Source organism: Nyctereutes procyonoides, unplaced genomic scaffold (assembly GCF_905146905.1).
Source record: "Nyctereutes procyonoides isolate TBG_1078 unplaced genomic scaffold, NYPRO_anot_genome, whole genome shotgun sequence".
In the NCBI taxonomy this organism is placed as follows: domain Eukaryota; kingdom Metazoa; phylum Chordata; class Mammalia; order Carnivora; family Canidae; genus Nyctereutes; species Nyctereutes procyonoides.
In genome coordinates, this window is record NW_026575044.1 from 36,343,345 (window position 1) to 36,359,714 (window position 16,370).

General features: G+C 40.0%; 1 protein-coding gene across 5 annotated transcripts in view; it reads left to right on the forward strand.

Annotated features, from left to right (window-relative positions):
- Positions 1 to 16,370, forward strand: part of ZNF521 (zinc finger protein 521) — a 275,173-nt gene that overhangs the window by 228,309 nt on the left and 30,494 nt on the right. The gene's annotated exons all lie outside the window — the stretch shown is intronic.

The window sequence follows — 16,370 nt, forward strand, 5'->3', positions numbered from 1 at the left end:
TTTATTCCATTCTTTCTACTGGAGACTTAAAAATGTAAAAGACAGAAAAATCTGTACGAAGGACACAGTAGAGGTCCATACCTGGGAAACGGTAGCAGCCCTAGAATGTAGAGGGCAGCGCCTGACCATCATTTTTCTGCCTGTCAAGAGAAAATGAAGTTGACCAGAACACTAGCAAGCAATAAGTAGTCCCCACCAGGAAAGGGGAAAATGTTATTATGTTTTACATAGAAATAAGTAAAGAGGACAGGGCTAAAGACACAGTTGCTTTTATTTTGTAACTTTGGGGCTGACCAAAAGTAGGAAAACGGGACGAGAAGCATGTCACTGGCTGGCAGAGGACTGATATGAAGTTGAAAAGCTTTCTTTCGCTAACATGTTGAATTGTTTGGGGATACAAAGAAGGGCCAACCCTCTACTCCTACCCAGGCCATAGGTAGACTCAACATCCCTTACTGCACAGTGGTTTCCCATGTCTGGCTCCTTCCTCCCTCCCTCAATCTCTCTCTTCCTTTCTTGTCTCCTTCCTTCCATTCATCATTCAACAATGATGAAAAAACAGTTGTATTGAGAAGAAACCTAGTAAGTATTAAGGAGCACAATTAAGAAGAAATGTATCTTGTAAGGGAAATAAGGTATGTCTTTATGCTATGGGGGAAAATGTGGTAAAATGCCCTAAGAATCCTATCAAGTAGGAACTTATAGGAGAAATGAATTCTGAGGGAGAGAGAAAGAGACTTGGCTAGGCAGGAACAGTAAATGTGACAGTTTATTCCACATAAACTGTGCTAGTCTTCCTCATTTGGGGACCAATTTTCTGTCATCCCAACAAATATGCTGATAGGTTATCTAAATCATTACTCCCCACCCCCATCCCAACATAGAACATAGTTAGGTTGAGGAGAAGAAGATGAGGAGGATGAAGGAGAAAAACAATAGCCAGTATTGTTACGACAATGCCTTGAGTAGAAGAGGTTTTCAGAAGTGGAGAAGTTACCAGCATTAACATCTTCTGGGTATTGTTTTAAAGTTTATCATTACCATATGCTGAGATTTCCTCATACGTGTCTGGGTTCCGTTAAAAAAAACAAAAAAAGGTCTCTGCTGGATCTGCCCAAATCCCACGTGTTCAGGAGCCTGACCAATGCTACCCATGCCCTTGACAGCCCTTGACAGCCCTTGCCAGTTTCTGGAAGCAGGGAAGCCTGGGACGGCAAGCCCCGTGGTTCCCAAGCCCATGCTGACTTTCCCCGTCCTACAGCCCTCTACTGAGCCTTCTCAACCCAGAACTGCTCTGGGGCAGCGAGCTGACCTGACCATAGAGGAGAAAGCAACTCTGTGGAACTCTGACATCCTCTCTTCTGTCTAAACATGCTAAACCTGGTGCTCCTCTTTGCCCTGCACCTCTTGCTCCTGCTTTTGCTTCCCTTCTCTTTCTCCTCTGTGGAGGAAGGGAGGAGAAATCAGAGGAACAAAGGGAGTAAACAAAGTCTAAAGAGTTAAAACACTTGAAATAAGATATTTCAACAAATGGAACAAACAGGGATGCCTGGGTGGCTCAGTCGTTGAGCGTCTGCCTTTGGGTCAGGTCACAGACCTGAGGTCCTGGGATCAAGTCCTGCCCAGAGCCTGCTTCTCCCTCTGCCTATGTCTCTGCCTCTCTCTGTGTGTCTCTCAGGAATAAATAAATAAAATCTTTAAAAAACAAAAAAACAAATGGAGCAAACATTTTGATGCCTGGTAACAGAAATAACTGCTATGTGCAGAGCACTTATGATAGGCCAGGCGTTGTGCTAGATACTTGATAGAGACAATCTCAGTTGTGTCCCTCGCCAGCCATGTGAGGTAGGGACTCAGTGGCCCCTTTGGACACAAGGCTGAGTGAAGGCAAGATGAAACAACGTGGATGAGATTAAACAGCTTGGCAGTGGTGGAACTGGGCAGCTTACTCACTGTTGAGGGATTCCAAAGCCCAAGTTTCTAAAATCCCTCCACCATGGCCTATGGAAAGAGAAGCTTTTCAAGTGTCTACGAGGACTTTTATACTTACTACCTCTTCTCCCTGAGCCAGCATAAGTCAGTGTAAGCCCCCGATAGAGGTCTGCGTTTGCTGGTATGCCTGGCCTACCAAGTGCATGGCACATGGCTAATTTTCCTTTCACTGTGGAAGCAACTTTCATGACAGTGGATCGAGGACAGATTATAAACTGGACTCAGTGGTAGTGATCCGCCTACCTGCCCAAACCCTATTTGAGAATAAGATTTTGTTTTTTATAAATTGAACAGGATTTAGTGGCTGACCATTCTGAGTATTCACAGAAATTAATATTTAATCAATGTGCAAAGAGGCTCAATTGCATTTGTGACCTGCTTTCTTACGTATTTGGGAGGGTAGAGATGAAAACAGAGAACACACAGTAGATGCATTTACTGCCAGAGTGGAACTTTACAATCGTACCAGGGGACCTTTTGGTAATGTTTGTAATGTGGCTGCTATTGTGATTTAGGAAAGAAAAATGCTACTGCTGGGCTTTATTTTCAACAGATTTTTTTTAAACATCAATTAATGCAATCAAATGTAGTACAGGGAAATCTGACTTTTTATTTACATTTCTGGGGGCCAGGGAGGGTTTGTTTGTTTTTGTTAGCTCCAATCATTTGAGCTGCACAGTATATGGTTTTCTTGGTATTTTCCAAATCAACTCAGTAAGTTATATTTAACAGTCTATGTGAAAATCTCCACATGAGGAAGAGAAAACAGCTTTTGTAACTGGTACCATTTGTTGAGAAACAACTGATTCTGCCTTGCTTCACACAGTTTGAAAATAATGACTTTTTTTGGTTTTCAACAACAGATTTGCTTAATAAGATGAATCAGTTCAGGTTTCTAACCCATACCAGCAAAACTGAAATATGTTATTTCTTCAAGAATTCGTCAGATTTTTTAATGCCAAGTTTTGAACTCAATCTTGATGAATTTGAAAATAACCTAAAAGGAAAAGAACATCATATGTTTGTCCTTAAGCCTTAAAAGGGCACTAAGATAAACCATTAAGATAATCAGAAAGGTCTCTGCTGAAGGTACATTTTTCTAATTTTTTTCTCCCTACTGTGATTCATTGTCTTAACTAAACACATATTATCAGCACAAGCTGCTAGGAATTCTTCTGCTTTCCTGAGCATAGGGACCAACTAAACTAAGTAGCATAGGTGATTTAACTCAAAACATGGTTACACATCGAAATTTAATTCCTTTTCTTCCCCATAATCTGGGTCCCAGCCTCAGATTTGAGCCCACTTCTCACAGTAACTACTCACATACTAGTTGGACTTCTAGCAAACTAGTTGGACTTCTCCTAGGATTTGGGTTACCTAGACCAATCCATTTATAAGCAGATTAACTGGAAATCCATGTATATAAACCCACACCACATATTTTGAAAATTACAAAATGCTATATAAATATATGGAGGTAATTGTTAAACATCCTCAGGTAGAGGTAATGTGAGGAAAATGTACCATTATAATAGTCTTAGCATTGATAAGAGCCTCTTTCTTAAGGGCCCCTCAAAAGGAGGTGGGGACAGAGCTTGAATTGTGTAGACACTCCATTCAGCTTCTTGAGCTTGAAAGTCATGTTGGCCTGAGCACAAAGCATGATCTTTTGCAGTAGATGAGGTAATATGTAGACCTAATCGGGTGAGTTGAGGCCACAGTGACTACTTTGATTTGGAATTTCCCTGCTGTTATCGCTTTAAGACAGAATTTCTAATATTCATTTCAAAAGACAGATGCCCAGACTCTATAGGTCCCCCTGGGTATCACTCGATGGCATCATTCTTACTGTTTCTCAGGCTGTTCCCTTTTGAGAGGGTATCCACCTGTACTGTGGGTGCCAATAGGTAGAATAAGGAGACTGGGAATGAACTAGTCAGGCCAAAAAGCCCATTGATCATGTGCTTGCTCATAAGGATATTGTGACAATCTTAGGTATGTCTAATTCTCTGAAATTTTATTTTATTTTAATCCTTTGAAGTAGCTGAACCAATATTTAATTAAGGAAACTTCTCTTTCCATTCCAAGAAATACAATTTAATTTATTACTGGGCATTCTTCTCATACAAATATCTATGCATGGTCAGTTATTGTGATTGGTTGCAAATATGCTGAAAATATTTACTGCCTTTTTCTCACAAACAATGCTATTCTGTATTTTCTCACTCTCATTTTAATTTCTGAAACTGTTTTTCCTCCAATATTCAGAAAAGGAAAAGTTTTGTTGCTGGTTCATGTCAGGCTGTACACCTCCTATCTCATCCAACGGTTACTATCCTACAGTATTATACAGAGTATTTACTTTTCTTGAAGTTATCAGACATAAAAACTCTGATGCTAATCTCTGTCTTTAAGAAACCAAACATTGCTTCTGCTTTTCCAAAGCAAAGAAGGAGTAGAAGGCCAAAACATCACCATAGGTCACCCTTTATCTTGAACTTCTGTATTTTTCTTTACTAAGAATGAAATTGATAAGTGAGCTAAATGTGATTTATTTTCAGAAAGGACGTAGATTTTATAGTCGAGTATCAGATTTCGACTTAAATTGTTCAAGACAGCATTGGAATTCTATGCTGATTGCATCACATCACATAGGGGCAAAGCAGATCTTTTAAGTATATAAAATGTTTAAAGCCATTGATAGATATTTTAGTGATTTTTTTCAATAGATTTCCTTTTGTGTCAGAAAATTATCCACCCTCTTTATATTGACACAGCATACAATACTTAAATTTTGAGAACAGATTTAGAATGAGCTGGTTCAGGTTGTAGAAAAATTGTCATGAAGATAGGGGATTAAAAATTTATTGTGCCCAAAGCATATTTGTAATTTGGAATTATAGTCTTAGAAATATTTCATAGCTTTGCAGAAGGTAATATAAGGAATCTAAGAAAGAGCAATCCTTAATTATTATGTCTCATTCTTCATTTAACAGATACACTTATTAACTAATGCATGGTTTTTGTTAGGCCCATTTCATAGTCTATAGCTTTGGTTTTTGATCTGACAAAACACCTAGGAATATGTACTTTTTCACTATACTTCCTAGCTAACTAGAAATAAGACAGAAAGATTTGTTACACCATAAATCTTTTTTTTAAAGATTATTTATTTATTCATGAGAGATACAGAGAGAGAGAGAGAGAGAGAGAGAGAGAGAAGCAGAGACATAGGCAGAGTGAGAAGCAGGCTCCCGGTGGGAGCCTGATGCAGGATTCAATCCCAGGATCCGGGATCTCGGGATCATGACCTGAGCCAAAGGCAGACCCAACCACTGAGCTATCCAGGTGTCTGTCCCACCACAGCATAAATCTTTAGGTCTTCCTTTCTTCCTTCTACCCTCCCTTCTTTCTTTTTTCTTTTTCCTTCCTTCCCTCCTTCCTTCTTCTCTCTCTGCCTCTCCCTCTCTTCCTTCTCTTTTTTCATCTCAACAGATAATAATCTCTCACTTATGTTGCTCTTGACTGACAGGAAACAGAGGGAAATAGAAATAAGTCTGATTCATTGGTATGCCAGTAATATCTTGGCTTCAGCATATAGTGCCTAGATGTGCTGGTGTATCCAGAATGATGCCCAAGAGAGAAAAGTAGGTTAGGAACATATTGAGCTAACCTATTTTCCATACATAACTATGGCATTACCTTTTTAGTAAGCCATACACTTAGGAATATGTGTGCAGTTCCAGATTCTTCCCAAATACTCAATTTAGTCCCATATCAGGGAATGATTCAGGGACTTAAAGAGGTATAATTAGCTAGAGGCAGAATCAAATTAAGAAATCAGTCTTTATTTTTGAATAATTATAGTTCCATAATGGAAAGTTCAAGCCAGGTCTCCACAGGGTTTCAGGTGACAGTTTAACCAAATCAATAGGTTATTGCCATTGAGGAAAATCATTAACATTCAGCCATGAATTTCTTCTACATCACAAGTTGTATGGTCACAGGTGTTTCTTTCACATGGACAGCTCAGACCAAAGCGCTTTAACAAGAGTGGTGTTCTTAGCTTCTTGCAGAATCTGGAGATAAAAGAGGTTTAACTTTCCATATCCTACAGAGGCTGCATATTAGTGAAGGCTTCATTTCACTTCCAATGGGAGAGGAACACTCCCATCAGGGCAAGAGAGACTTTAACAATAGTCGGTCAGGGAGTAAGGAATAAAGATAAAGTAGACTGGAGTAAGTTCAGGCTTTGCCTTGTCCGGGAGCAAAGGAGTGACCAGGTGGCATGGAAATATGAAGAACTCATTGCACATTACTCAGATCTAGAAAGACAGCAACTTACTTAGCTTAGCTAACGACTTAAATCATTGTACTAAAGAAGCAGGAAACTTTTTTTAAGTGAGGGTTTGGTGGGACAGTGTTGTGTTGGCTTTGGGAACATTGAATTCTGACACTGACCACAACCAAACATTTTGCCATCATGAGTATGTCAGTTACTATATCTAGCTTCAATTTCCCCATCTTTTAAACAAGTCCACAGTTAATTAGATTGTCTCCATGGCCACTTCTAACCTTTATCTAACATCCCAGCATTTAGCCAATTATATAACATTTACCCTTTCATTTCTTCCCCTATGCATTCCTAGCTTATTGCTTCTTCATTTTACATAAAACAGCACAATGTTCTGAGATCTTTGAAAATACTTGAGCCAACAAATACAGTTTAGGGAGGTATTTATTAGAATATTTCTTAGTAAAAAGATAACGCCAAACCATGGTCAGCCAACTCTCCTGGGTCCTCACAATCATGTTTCCCATATCACTTTTCAGATTTCTCTGAGCCTTGGGAGCGTTATTTGGTTTTGGAGGAACGTTAATCACCTTATGGGAGCTTTATGCCATCCTCTATTTTTCTTTAAGCATAAAAGCTTTATCTACAAGATTGTATGGAAGAAGTGAGTGTCTATAGGTTCACACACTGTACGTTTATTTTTCTTTTAAGTGTGTTGTTGCAACTTTTTCCTTTGCTAATATATTTTGACACCTTATAGTTGTAACCTGCTGTTCTCTTTAATTGCTTATTGTTATTAATTATATAGTGGTAACGTAGTTGGCTGCTTGAGCCACTTGGCTGTAAAGAAATTCATTTATCATTATTGCCGTTGGAGCTACAGAAGAGTGCCAGCATTCTATCCAGAGATGAATGTTTTTGAGCTTACATCCAGTAAAATTTTGAACATGGGTCAAGTCCTTAAGTGTTTTCTTTCTGCTGCTACCCTTGCTTCTGCTAGTCTGTGCATTGAGCACCTTCGTGTTCTCTTACCTTTTGTTTGCAGTATATGTTTTGCTCAGCACTCCTTTTAGTGGCCTGTCCAAATAGCCCCCTTCCTTCCTCCTCCTCCTCTAGCTAACTGTAAATGTTCCCTCTCAGAATTTCTTTTATAAGGCGAATAACCTTCTTGCCTTTACAACTTTGTTACAAGCACATTTTATTTTAAATCATCAGTGTAGACTGAACATTATCTTAAGCCCCTCGTTTCAATCCAAGTGATCATTATTCCTTTAAGAGTCACTATAAACCCCTTCTAGTCACACTATAAATAATCAGACATATTTAGATTCCCAGTTTAGGAAACTGCCTGTATAATGAGTGGATGGATGGATGGATGGATGAATAAAAGAATGAATGAATGATGTACACACGCAACCATGGGAATGTGTACTTGCACACATCCAGCTACTTTCTGATATCTGTAGTTTCTTTAAATCTGGGCTTAATTTAGAATTCATGATCCCCACAGCTGCATGTGCCACAGAACAGCCAGGCCAGAGAGCTCCTCTGCCTTCTGGCAGCATGACATTAAATTCACACTAGTTAAGCCAACTTAAATTGAGCCTCCTTGAACCTTCCTAAATAAAACTAGTGGCCTTAATTACAATCAGGCAATTTAAAGGTTATGGAGCTCTAACTAGTACTGCAGTATATCACTTTAATAATGCACAGGAAAATTTCTCTAAGGGGTGGCATCGTTTGATTAGAAGAATTCCAGTTTCACAGCACATTCCCAATAAACTGTTTTTAGAAATCTTATTGCACTTATTGCCCCATTACCTTTTTTTATTCTTCAAAGCCGAGTTTCTAAGGTCACACCAATAGAACAATAAAAATATGAGTCATTTGCAAATAATGTGCAGTATTGTGATTTTCATACTGCTGCTTAGGATTTTCTTCCTACCCCCACAAAGTAGAAGGGGCAGGGTAAGGTCCCTAATAGATTGGAGACCCCTGCCCCTTTTATACCTTCGTGTTCCACCCATTGCAGCTTTAACTTGTGCTTTAGCGGTGAACCTCGTTTCTAAACACCGCAGTTTAGATGATTTTGCAAAAAGTTGTCCATAACAGAAGTTTCTTAGGAAGATAATTAGCTTTGGAAATGCCAGACTTAGTTTCTTGTCTTGAACCTGTGGGCACTAAAAACCCCATGGTTGTTGAGATCCATAATGTTTACAAAAGCTGGTGAACCTTGTTCCATTTCTTTTGTTTGTTTTGTTTTGTTATTTTGTTTTAAAATCATCAGCAATAGCAAGCAATGCTTTCTAGCAAAGATAAACAGCTTCTCAGCGTTCGGAGACTTTCTCCTTCAGATAACTAGTGGCTTTATGCCAAGAAGAAGAAGGTAAACAAAAGAAAAGGCCCTGACCCCGGCCATAAACCCGGCACAGTAACACGAACGCGTACCTGATGAGAACTGTGTCCAGTGTGTGGCTCCCGTGGCCGGCTCACTGCTGTGCAGAATTAATATTGACTGTTACACTGTCTCAGTACCCCAAGATGTTTTCCTGATATATTTAACTCTAAAGCAGGTTACATTTGGTTTATGCTGCATGAGCTGTCCTTTTTCAATTTTACCAATTTGGGAGAGGTTTTCGTGCAGTACTCGAATGTAAATATACCTGTACTTCCACCAGTGCCAGAAATCCCAGATGTGAGAGCATTAAGAGTAGGTATTTAATATCAAACAAGAGAATTTTTAAGCAAAGAGTGTAATCAATGCATACATCTGATTTAACCAATTAGTTAAAAGGATGGAACTTTGTGATGTAAGAATACATAACTATTAACAAAAATCGTTTAAAAAAATAACTATGGGTCATGGATGTGTGATGGAGAGCCTTCTCTGTGACTTAGGGCAAATAAAAGGTAATTATCCCTTCTTACACAGGGTTCTTTTTTTGTGTTTCAGATATAAAATGCAGGATAGCACTTTTCCCCTTGAAATAGGGGATAAATTGGGGCTCACCAGTCTCTTGCCAAAGATAAACTGGCAAATAAGACAGTTATATTTTATTCATGCTTTATTTACCAGAGGGTTTTAATCGCATTTCAGGAAATAATGAAGGCAAGCAGTGTAGGGTAAATTTGGGTGGTCCAAATGTGTCATCACATGAGGCTTAATGTACAAGGGAATGGAGAAAACTCTTAAAACAATTGATAAATAATAAATACTGTTTTTGGTGTTCGTCTTGGCATTTTGTTCTAATTGAAATTAGATGTAGGACTAGCTAAAGGTATATTTCCCATAAATTCAGTACATATTTATTTCATTCCAACTATGAGCCCTGTACTGTTTAAGGTATTTGGCATTCATCGATGCACAAACGACAACGTCCTTGCCCTCCTGAAACTTGCTTTGTGACACAAATTAATGACTAACCCCAAACTCAGTGCTTGCCACTCCCTTGTGTTGAGATGACCTGAGCTGCTCTCCACCACTCTTTACCAGGCAAGGCAAGAGCTGATAGGCATTACTGATTTGGAAACCTGCTATTTCCAGTCCTATTGTATGTCTAATCATTATGCAAAAGGGAAGTAAATTTTTATATTGTCTTGTGTGCTCAGAAATTTGCTGTCAAGGCAAAGAACGTTGCAGCACTAAAGCTTAGGTGGTGAAAACTTTGTGCAAGAAAAAAAGATTACTTTTATGTATTCAAGTGAGCAGAAATAAGGGGAAAATTAACTTCAAGGAACCTGGATTCCTTTCAGTGCAATGCACAGGCATATGCTGAAGTTAAAGCTTTATTCCACAAGCTAACTTTTTTTTTTTTTTTAAGCCACTCCATATTCTACAGAAACGGGTCAAAAGGATGTACTTGAGACTTAGCTAGTCACAGTCCTCACTCCTAACCCTGTCCCCACCTTTGCCTTTTGTAGGGGTCACAGTCTTTTTACTGAGAAACAGCGTTAGTTTAGAATGCTTAGTTAAGAATGCTTTTTCTGGGAGAGGGGTGAGTGGAACTCAACGCGATTTTATCAATGCGTTACCAAAAACTGATTATTATTTTGTTTAAGTGAAAATGCTATAAGCCCAGATTTTTAACTTTAAAGCTATTTGCTGGCACTGTATGCTATCTCTGAGACTTCAACTGTGGGCTCCTGTTTAGATTGGGGAGGTAAAGAAGGCTGACAACCTGGAGGCGCCAACACACTGGTCAGGTTTGGAAAATATCTGTTGTCTACATGCTCATCCTTAATTTCAGATGTGTGCCAAAATATCACTGCTGAGTGCCCACAGGTAGAGGGAAACCACCTTTTTTAGTAGGTTGTTTGTTTTATTGTGTATTGTTTGAACAGTATTCCAGTGTTTCCTCCTACATGAGAATGTTCAAATAACTAATATCCACGACCGATAATAATCGCCAAAGAATTGGACAATACTGCATCTCAGAGCATCTAAAATCCCCCTGCCTGCCTCTCCCATCCTGGCCCACCTGGACCTCCTGCTAGCTTCCAAGCTGCTGATGTTTATGGGGCTCCAGGCAGCCCCTGGGCTCTTTAAAATCTGCTGGGTACAATGCAGCCTACCCCAGTTGAATCATTTCCTGCTCCAGCCCTGCTGATAATGAGAAGTTCAAGACAGGAAATAACAGTGTCAGTATCAGTGGCTTTGCTTATAAAGTCCGAAAGCGTTGTCGCCTTTAAGACCCTGGGCCAAAACCAGGGAGTAACAGAGTTAAATGCAGGCTTGCACCTTGTTGATGCTCCTTGAAATAAAATTCTGACTGAGACACACAGGACGCATATCAGTTTGCTTTCCTCGCGGTACCGAAGGGTGGCCCATGTGGCCCTTCAAAGTCAAGGCACCTGGTGCTCATTTTCTCCAAGCATCCCCGATGCCCTTTCTCTCTTACTGTGAATCTCACGCTTGGATCGCGGATTCCTCTCTTGTGTGGCATAGAAATCCTGACAGTGGTGGCAGACACTGCCGTCCCGCCAATGAGAGAAAATCCAGGAAGGGGCAAGGGTCAGTCTTCAGGCGACTTGCATATTCCTGTCGAATTGTGCAGCCAAGCAGGGCAGAGCTTTTTAACTAGTGTGAGAAGGAAAGGGTCCATGTCACGTTCAGGACTCTCGAATTCGGCCTTACTTTGGGGCCTTGATGACTAATCTACTGGCAGACCTTGGCGCCCAAGTAATACTCTCCATTGCCAAATCAGCACCTCGGCGTGCTGGGGTTGCAGCCGTGAAGTATGTGCCGTGTAGAACACGACAAATCACAGTGGCCCGAGCTCCATGGATCTAAGAGAGATGTGATAGCTGCGCGCATGGCAAATTACAGCACACTCTGCCTATTTTTCTACTCCTGGTTTCTAGGGTGAGCCAATGTAGCCGAGGGGTGAGTTTTGTCATGTGTGGCTTTTCTTTGTTACTCCTCAGACCCCGAGCTTATAAATGTGTGCTTGGAAATTAACTCGGGGAAGAGGAGAAGCAGAGTAAAGGGTTGGGGGTTGGGAATTGGTTTGGGGCATAGTTTTCTTGGATTTAAAAATATATGTAAGGATATAGCGGTATACACGTTCGAACTGGAAAAATTACAACTGCAGGGCATTTGATTCCTCTGTTTGGATTCCAAGGGCAGAGTTTACTCCCACTCAGATCAGAGCTTTTTAAGTATCGCCCCTGCCACATGATGATGCACCAAGAGGGGTTTGTATCTTTGGACTTTAGCCTATAGATTTATGCAGTGGAAGAGGCTGGAGGACCCTTCTGGCCAGTCTCGAGGGTAAATAAGAGAAGGAGTTCTACTTATCAACCGTTACAAATTGGTCCTCGTAATGGCTGCAGTGTTGATCAGACGATCTAAGGGGGCCCCCAGTGATTCCTGAGATAACAGCTGCATGTAAGTCAACCACTGAACATTTGCTTGTAGCTGCTCTAGATTTTTGTTTTTATTGAAGGAAAAGGAGTATAAACATGGGACACACAGTCTGGAGGCTGCTTAAAGGGTTTCTCTTGTTTAAAGCTTATATTGAAATGTCAGTGTCTTCTGTTAAGCTAACAATTGCCATGTTGGAGCTTATAACTTGAGTTGTGCTGGAGCATCCAAATGGCAACTATTATTTCTTTTTTCTGTTACAAAGCTGGCTGATTAATAGCAGTGTTGGTCAACGTTTTCTAAATTGGAGAGATAGAAATTACCATTCCCCTTTGAACTGGCCTCAGACAAACAGATTTTGTCCTTAGAGCACAAAGTTTTGTAAATGATCATCAGGTTGTATTGCAATTATGTATTCAGACTCTTTTCCTTTGAAACATTTAATAGTGAAGTAAATATTTACATTAGCATCAGTGTCTTCTATGTAGACTCCATTCCTGTTTACATTTACATTCACACTTAAATGGAGATTAACAAGTGGAAGTAATTATTTGAGCTGAAATTTCTATACGTGGGAAATGATTTCTCAATTATACCCACACCGTCTCTGGCCGTGCTTTAAAGTGGTTGACGGGCACGGGAAGTTGCTGGCCTGCAACATGTTCTCGGTGGTGCCAGCTCCACTCTTGCCCTTCCTGACCTTGGACCCATAGTGCTGGCCACACGCATGCTCCCCTCCACCAGCACACAACAAACAGGGATTTTCTGTTTGTTCTGGAAAGATGCAGGTTTATTTTTGAAAGCTCCATATTCTCCTCATTCAGTTGACTAATCTTCACTCTGATGTTTCTTTCTCCCTTTCCCTGTGCTCATTTCTGCTCTCAAGTGTACTTGGCTAGAATACCCCTCAGCCTAGTGTGCAGTACTGCAGTTTTTCTGTCCTCCATACTGTTGCCCATTTCCTGATAACTCTTTGGCTATCGGAATTTGAGTGTTGTAGTTAATAAGGGCTAGCACGAGTAGCAGTTTTTAGTCTTTAACTTTCAAAGTCACCTACAAAGGCAAATTAGGCTCATTGTGGAAAATCTGGAGACTCTAGATAAGCAGAAAGGGAAGAAAAATCTAGACATTTCATCCATAGATCTCATCTATAACTCAATAAAAAAAATAGGGCTGCACTAACCTATTATATCCTTAATGGAATATTGTAATGGTTATTAAATCAATTGACTCAGAATCTCTTTTTAATAAATGAGTCAGACTGTATTATCCAATTACTGTCAGCTGCTACCTTTCCGGAGAGCAGAGATGGTTACTTTGATTGAATTTTTAGGCTTTTGGCACCTTTAGGAAGAAGGGAGATAGAAAGACAAGGTGCAAGTTATGGCTTTGTAGGCAAAATCCTGAGCCTGAGGCTTAAGTTCCCCTGAAATCGGAGGTGTTGATAGTGCCACCTCAGGAATGGCAACTTTAAATTAAAACCACAGTGCTACCTTCCAGCTCCTTACTACCTCATCCCAGATAGCAAGAAGAGAGAAGCTCAGTTTTGAAAGGAAACAAGGCTTACCTAAGGTTGATCCCCCAGTACTGAGGATTCTTTTTAGAAAGTCTTTGAAAATTAAGACACTGCACTTAGCCACACAGTGTAAATAGAGAATGTACAGGAGCTGAGTTACACAGAGACTCCGAGTAAGGATAAACTTTTGAAATCCTTACTATAAATGCATTTTTTTAGTTTGCCATTACTATCTTGCCCCCTTCTGCAGTTAAAAAATACAAAATGAGTTCTGTTAATGAGTGATAAAAATGTTTTGGGTCCTCCTGTCTTGCTCACTCATTATCCACTTGACCCTGTGGAAATAAGCAAGTGTGAGCACGGGGGAAATGACCAGGGAAGTTAATGAAGGTGGGAGACAGGTGTACAGGTGTACCCTGTCTAGCTCGGAGCACCCTGGCTTTCACTCCTCCTCCATTGCTGTGTGGTAATTCAGATATATATTCCATCCTACTCAAATCGCTAGGAAAAGTTACTTGTTGGAAAAGACCTTTGTATAACTTAGAAATGTAGAACTCCCAATATTTTTTTCGATATTAAAATGTGCTGTTACACTATAAAAAGTTCTGAAAATGCTAGAAGCTATCTTTATGATCATTGCTATCATAGTGCCTTCACCAAGTATGGGATTGATGAAAACTAAGTCTGCACTAATAATACATAAATGCTTTAAGGCTGTGTGTCACCTTCTTGTGAATTCACTTGACTAAGTTTGCATTATGCAACGTTTTATGATGGAACTTCTCTGTTCTTAGGATGGGAAATAAAAATTGATAAGGACATTTTCTTTGTATTCACGCAATACATATCTTTCTCCCCTTCTATTAGTTTTCCAAACAAAATACGCATAGTCAAGAAATGACAACATCACATTAAAGATCATTTTAACTTGCAGGATTCACTTTGTGTTTGTCAGTCAGTCATTGTCCTCTAGAAAGCCAACCAGGCTCATATGTGTCACTTCACAAATATTGTAGGGTTAAGAATTCTGAATCTGGGGCACCTGGGTGGCTCAGTGGTTGAGCGTCTGCCTTTGGCTCAGGTCGTGATCCTGGGGTCCTGGGATCGAGTCCCACATTGGGCTCCCTGCAGGAAATCTGCTTCTTTGCCTACATCTCTGCCTCTCTCTGTGTCTCTCATGAATAAATAAATAAAATCTTATAAAAAAGAATTCTGAAACAAATGTGTATACCTGCTCACATCCATAGGCCACATCTTGGTTCTTGTGTGAAACACAGATTTAAAGATGAAAGCAGAACTCTTGGTTACCTTCTTTCCACCAAAGTAAGGTATGCAGAATTGAGGAAATAGAAAACATTTAAATTTGGCAAATTCTGTTGATCAACTTAGTGACCCAATTCCCTACAATAAACAGTATTCCCAATATTTCTTAAGATCTAAAATTTGGGAAAATGTTGGTGACTTCAGGATTGAAAAAAGAAAGAGAAAGGAACAGATGAAAACCCCTTGATCTTATATAATCCCTAAAGCTTTTTGTATAACCCCTTGTCATGTCAGTATGCACAATTAAACTCCTTCTTACATAATTATAATCAAGGAATTTACTGTGCCACCCAAATACAGAGTAGGTTTTTATCTCTTGTGAAATGTAGACAGTACTGGGTGGCTTAATTAGTGCTTTGCTTCTCTTTTTACAAATTCCAATCCTCTGCTTCTAAAGACTCATACTTGTGTGGGAAGAGAGATTAGGAATACAAATAGAGCGATTTTACTCCGAGTTAGCTAATAATAATTCACTTTGTAATTGAGCCTTCGTGTTGCCAGTGATATCAGCCAGTGGAGGACTTACATGTGCATGTTGTGTTGCACGAAAGGAGATACCTTTGGAGGATAGACTTGTTGCCTCCACAGTGTGAATATGCTTTTTATTCCGTAGACCTAGAATATCTGACACTAATGTGCCTTAATAACATTTTTAATCACTGCAAATAGAAGATAAAAGTATAACAAACTAGGTTAAACAGCTTAATAACCCACAACCCTCGGACCAACTAACAAACTAGGTTAAATCACAAGCTAGGTTAAAAGATAACAAGCTAGGTTAAATTGCAGCCTCTCAGCCCTAACTCTCTCTGAGAAGTCGTCGGGGAGTCGCTGGTGTATGCTATAGCCTGTTTGCTGAGATCCTGGCCCTTGAGGCCAAGATGCCTGGAGTTAAGTTCTGGCTACACCAAGTATTATTGCCTCTGTGACTCAGAAAAAAAAAAAATCACTTAAACTCTGTGGGCCTCGTTTTTCTCATCTATAAAATGCGACTAATAGTAGTTGTTAAATTAAACGAATTTATCTCCGTCAGCACTTAGAACAACAGCCTGTGAAACACAGAAAACACTAAAGAAACGTGACGTTGTTCGTTCTAGCGCTACTGGTTTTCAGTTCTTATAATTGCGAATTGAAATAAGTTGGAGTAATCCTTAAATTTTAAATTTCAGAAACACTTTGATGAGGAGAAAAGCAACATAAAAATAATGGTGTCTTGGGGATCCCTGGGTGGCTCAGCGGTTTGGCGCCTGCCTTTGGCCCAGGGTGCGATCCTGGAGTCCTGGGATCAAGTCCCGCGTCGGGCTCCCTGCATGGAGCCTGCTTCTCCCTCTGCCTGTGTCTCTGCCTCTCTCTCTCTCTCTGTGTGACTATCATAAATA